The sequence below is a fragment of the Chanodichthys erythropterus genome, chromosome 20, assembly GCF_024489055.1.
Source record: "Chanodichthys erythropterus isolate Z2021 chromosome 20, ASM2448905v1, whole genome shotgun sequence".
NCBI classification, from domain to species: Eukaryota; Metazoa; Chordata; class Actinopteri; order Cypriniformes; family Xenocyprididae; genus Chanodichthys; species Chanodichthys erythropterus.
The window spans coordinates 13,250,898-13,257,270 of record NC_090240.1 but is presented as its reverse complement, the minus strand read 5'-3'; positions in this window follow the sequence as shown (position 1 = coordinate 13,257,270).

Here is a 6,373-nt window from a genome sequence, read left to right as displayed (position 1 = left end):
TGACAGGCGACTGCACTGCCCCGTGTCACTGTTTACAATGGGAATTTTCTCATGATTTACAAGTAGTTGAAAACATTAGAGCTATTGTTTGTAATCAGCTGGACAAAATATATAACACTAGCCTAGTGGTTTTTGGATATTTTACTGCAAAAATTTTACATATTGTACCTTTAATGCTGCACATATGTTCTGAACTAAAACGCCCTTAAACAGTACCCATGAGGTAGCCATACCTCTGGTAGAATGAGCTCTCAGCCCTTCCAGAGGACCAAAACCCATGCTATTATAACCTAATATAACAGCTTCCACCACCCAGTGGGACAGGCACTGACGTGAAATAGGTTTACCCTTATTCCTTAGTGCCTTCATTCTGTTCACATAGTGATGCAAAGCAAGGACAGGGCACAAACAAAGAAGCCACTCATCTTCCGATGAGGAAAAAGTCGGTGGATGAAAAGCCAGTAAATCCACCTGCTTACAGGTGAGAGCTGACTTGCTCACTTTAGGTACAAAAGCTGGATTAGTTTTGAGAGTTACTTTAGAGTAATCCGTAGCAAACAGCATACAAGTTATGAACAAAAAAAGCATGAGGTTCACTAACCCACTTAATAATCAATAGATACAATAATAAAGCAACCTTTAGCAAAAGGTGCTATAAATCAATAGGCTCAAAAGGGGACTGAGATAAGACATTAAGGACCACAGATTCCACCGCAGAATCAGTGGCTTTGAAACCCTGTTCTATTGCTGCGTACCTCCATACAAGCTGGTGTTGACCTATGGTGTTTCTGTCAATCCCCACATGGCATGCAGAAATTGCAGCCAGATATACATTATTTCTTGTAGAAAAGGATCTGCCCTTGTTTAAAAGCTCCTTCAGGAAGTAAAAAACATCCACAACCAAACAGAGTAGGAACAATGTGTCTGTGTGCACCATTGCTCAAACATTCCATTTCCCACCATACGGAGAGCACTGTGAAGCTGCTTTTGTGCTCTTAATTGTTTCAATCACCCTTGGAGGCAAACCCATAATGCTTCTCATGGGCTGAGCTAAGTGAGCCACTTTGTCCATGGCTGGGTGAAAGATCTCTTCACACAACAGGAGAGGCCTAGGCTGGTCGCATAAGAGTTGAATTATCTCTGTCAGCCACAACTTCCCTGGCCAGTTCAGGACTCTTCTTCGAAAAGGCATGATCAGAATCAGTGGAGGAAATGTTTACCACAGTGCATTTGATGCACCAGAGCATCCATATCCAGCACCCATAGGCGCATTGTCTCTCACCAGAGAGAAGAATAGAGGGCACTGAGGGTTTAAGTGCAAGGAAAAGAGATCTGCGGCAACTCGGCCGAACATCTCTCACAACTGGCTCACTACCTGAGGGTGCAGAGTCCATTCCATTTAGAGAGCATTTGCTCTGGATAGGAGATCCACCACCGCATTCATTATTCCTGGCATATGCGTCGCCCGTAATGAATGAAAATGCCCCACATGATCAGTTTCCGGCCAGACTGTAAAGCTGAGGGGAGCGTGTATAGGCCACTGCTGTTATGTTGTCTGCATTCTAGATTGAGACAGGCTGTTAACATTTCTCTATCCTGTCCTCACACACTGCACCCCAACCTGTGAGTGATGCATCCATCGTCACCACCTTTCTCAGAGAAACTGGCCCCAGCAAAGTCCCAGACTCGAGAAAAGAGCAATCTCTCCATCTCTCCATTAAGCGATCTCTCCATTGACAGAGAATGTGCATGCAGAATGCGCAACACATTCATGAGTTTGCGATTACATATAATCAGATATAGTAATAAAATATGCATATGTGGTGTGCTGTCCAAGGAGAGTGCTCCGAGCTCAGAATTTGGCCCTAGCCCAGAGTACTCCCCCCATCCCTGGCTAGGATAGGAGTGAGGAGTTGGGGTGGAGGAGGGATGCTGTAAAAAACTGTCATGGAACAGAGGTAAGTCAGCTCTATATATATGCTTCCTCTTGCATTGACTGGATAGATAATCTGAACATGCTCCTCCCGAACTTTGTTAATAAAACATAATTTCATGAGTTTGTACTTACATATATTCAGATATAGTATAAAATATGCAAAACCCCCCAAAATATGTCACGAGTTGACAGATTGGCATTAATGAGGAGATTGGCTGCTTAACTGAGAGGGCTAACTTAGCATCCAATGGGAGCTTGCAGCTCATAGCATTGGACAGCTAAGCCCCGCCAGTATAATATAATGGGGGGGTGGGGAGCGATTCCAACAACCTGTTCGGGAGGGCTCACACAGCATCGGACAGGTAAGTCCCGCCAGCAATTGAACGGGGGTCCGAGCGATTACCAACTGCCTAACAGGAAGGTCTCACACAGCATCTGACGAAAGCCTGAAGCTCACAACATCACACAGGTAAGCCTTATCAGCAGTCGAACGGGTGCTAGTAATTTCACCACCTGACTGGAGGAGTCTTTCAGCATCTGATGGGAGCCTGCAGCTCACAGCATCGGACAGGTAAGTGGCCGGACAAGACTCCACAAGAGTCTTAACTCTTGACTTTTACACAAGACTCCAACCTCCAAATCAGGAAGGCTTGTGCAGCATCCGACGGGAGCCTGCTTGGGCGCAAATGGTTTTAACCAACCAACTTGAGGGCTTGCACAGCATCCAACGGGAGCCTGCAGCTCACAGAATCAGACAGGTGAGCCCCGCCAGGCACCGTATGGGCACACAAAGTCTCCAACGACCTGAATAAAAGTGGGTGCTATAGGTTGATTGGAGGGCAAAGAAGAGTGTGGCTTTTCACTGGGCAGAATCTGGGGTGCGGGCCAGGCTTACTGAAGGCCTTACTGCTCCAGCCCTGTGCACAAAAAGGGCATGATCTTGTGTGGAAGGAAGGCGGTGATGCTGCAAGTTTGGGGCCCTGTGGGTTTTGCTCACTTGATTGGTCGCTCTGGAGGCTGGAGTGGATCTAGGAGTTGGCTGACTGTAGGGAGACATATAGGTCACACAGTTGTGCTTTGTTCAATCTTCTTGAAAACTGAACATCTGAGTTAATCAGTGCTTGTCTTAGTCCTCAGTCCGACGTCCACACAATGTAGCCGGGGGCTCGGCAGTGGTGTCTTTAGGACGAATTTAATGATACTGAGCATGGGCATTTTGAATTTGTCATTCCCAAGAGAGTAGGAGGTCTCCGTACTTCCTAAGGTGTTTTTTTTTTTTTGAGGTTCCACAAATCCAGAATGGGACAAAGTACCGGGAGTAAAAGCTGTGATGATGGCTGTCCTCCGGCAAAACAATTCGAATTGCTCTTTTGCTCAATAAAGAGGGTATATCTTCCTCTAAAGTTTGAGCTGACTTCAGCACACTGTTGATAAGTGGTGTTTTTACAGCAAACTGCAGACCATAACCCTGATTAATTTTGGATAAAACCAAAGGGTGTTCTGTGCAACAGCAACATCCAGCGGCGGAGCTGGGAATTGTAGTTCTGATCTGAATCATTTTGTTTTTGTGTTTTTATTTTCACATGCTGTGCCCTCAGTGCACTGCCTGGATGCCTAGGGAATTAGTTCATTATTTTCACACCACACATTCTTTTGAAAACTGCCCTCTGCCCTCCATGTAACCCCATGGGTGGAGGGGGAGAATTTCTCTGTGGGGCACTGGGCGAACTGGTGCCAACTCCACTCTTGAACTGGTCATAAAGTAACATTAGCCGCTTTTCCACTGTCGGGCCAGTGCGAGCCAGGGTTATCAGTGTGCCGGGCTGGGCCTGGCTCTGCAGCGCTGATCTAAAAACCGCCCTTAAACACACCTCCCTCGATCAAACGTCACATAACCCGATCCATTTCAGCGTGTAGACCATGACCTGACTACGATTAGCTCCGCCTTTCACCTTGACCGCGCCTCAAGCCCCAGCTGACCCGCTTTGGACCAAGGTTTTCGGCGGGCCGAAAAACCCGTGCCTTTGGCACCGAGGAAGCACCGAAGAGGCACAATCAAGCCCCGGAAGTGAGAGTGGAAACGCGACCGGCCCTGGCACGCACTAGCACGCCCACCTTTGGCCCGGCAGTGGAAATGCGGCTAATGTGATATTTCTGAGAAAATGTTTGAAAGAGAACCATCAAAATTCAGGAGACATTTGTTTGCTAATTGTGCGACTCCCACAGAATACATGCATCAAAGTACCCAGAGCAACTTTTTTCTATTTATGGATATGACGAGATATGTATGCAATTTCCCATGAAAACCATCCCGTCCAGTCTAAAACATAAACACTTATAATAGGCTTACCATAGTGAATCAGGGTAAGACAAATTGACTCATTATTTTTTTGTTTATTCTGAACAAAAAAAAATGTACATAGTGTAACTTTAACATTTGTTAATGCATTAAGACGGGTGTCCTGGGGGAGTTAGTTTTAAAATAAGCCAGAATGACTTGATTAGCTGGATCAGGTGTGTTTAATTAAGGTTGAATCTAAACTCTGCAGGGATGTGGCCCAGGAACTGAGTTTGACACCCCTGAATTAAGAACTAGCAATGAACAACAGTGTATATCTTTAAATTAACCAACATTAATACAGGCTGTAAAGAACTATTATTGTTTGTTGTCATTCATAACACCTAATGCATTAACTTATGCTTATATAACTTCAATGTAATGTGTTACTGGTGCTTTCACACTTGCTTATTTGGTGTAGACCAATCAAACTTTTCGTTACATAGTGAGAATGAAACAGTTTGCGTAGACTGGTGGCAGAGATGCTTCAAATGATAACTTTCTTATAACTGCTCTGCTTTCTCAGTTTTTAAACTTTCTCTGTAATAATCTGAATGGTGTTCAACATAAGAGCTGTTGGTATTTTACCACAGGGAGGCAGTGTGAACTTTGATTTAGCAAATTTAAATTGCCAAATATTGTATCTACATACAACATGTACCATGCTAGCTTTGGACTACTGCTGACTTTCCTATGCAAGTGACACTTTGCAAATGAACTTATTGCTCCCTATACATATCGATTGTAGAACAAACAACAAATCATGAACATGAATCATGAACACTTACAGAATACATGATAATTAAGCCTATTCAGAAATCTTTAATTTGCATTAGGCTAAATCAATTTGTATGTCACATTTTACAATAACTCACTTGATGAGCCTCTCCTTCACAACACATTTAGTTTATTCTTAACAACAGACAGACTCTAAAATCATTCTCCACATTCAGACAAGCTTTGTGCTTAGTCTTCTTTGCAGCCAAAGTGAAGAACGATAGGTTAGTGGATGGAAATGGGGACAATATTCTCATGGCCTTGGCAGTGAGTTCAGGATACTTGTGAGACAGAGGGCCAAAAGTCTGCATGAGGCCCCTGCTGAAATCAGACCTTTACAAAATTAGTCCAACAGCTGCCTTATCAGTAAGCCCACTTGTTGCAGCTGGGGCAAAAGGATCCCACAACCATTCCCAGGCATTTGAGTTCACAACTACCTTGGCCAAAGACAAGTTGTTTGTGTGGAGAAATTCAGTAAGATGGGGGAACATTGCTGTTTTCTTCATGAAGGCAGTGATTTTGTTGCTGATTAGATGCTTGCCCAACACTGGTTGCTGATAGATGCATAGCCTCCTTGCATATAAAGGTTTAGACTGTTGAGCAAGCTGAATATAGCAGTAAGATATGCCAGTTTGGTTTGTACATTCTCATAAATTCTGACATCTAACTGCGTAGCTCAAACACACGTTGCAAAACTCTCCCCTGAGAGAACCATCACACTTCTGTGTGGTATAGCAGTGTGTCACACCCAGTGTTCATTTCCCTACAAAGTTTTCTAAGCATATGTGACTGCAGTGCTCTTGACTCCACAAAATTGTCCTTGCCACTGCACCATCCATTCATTTTTCCCAGCCTCAGTCACGAAAACATCCAGGAGTCTTAATATTCCTCACTTGTTGTCCTGCCAGGCATCTCCTTGCAGAATAAAAAGTCCTCCCAGAAAATCTTCTCTCTCCAAGGATAGTGAATCGAGCCACACTGGTGATGTCTGTTGATTCATCCAACTGAATAGAAATGTAAGGTATTACCAGACTTAGAGTGATGATGGTGAACCCAAGTGTAGGCGTTTATTGAACACAACACAATGACAACAGGTGAGAATGAGAAACATACAGTAGATTGGCAGATTGCAATGATGATAATAGACTGAATGTCTTTCTCCATGTAACAAAGGAGCACACACAGAGGATCAGAGGAGATGCAGGAGAACACAGGGACTGGACTAGGAGATTGCTGGAGACTAGTAAGTACCACAAGAAAACATAACAGGTAAGCCTTGCAGGTAAGAGAGTTTCCAATGGAGGCCAGATACTGAAAGGTTC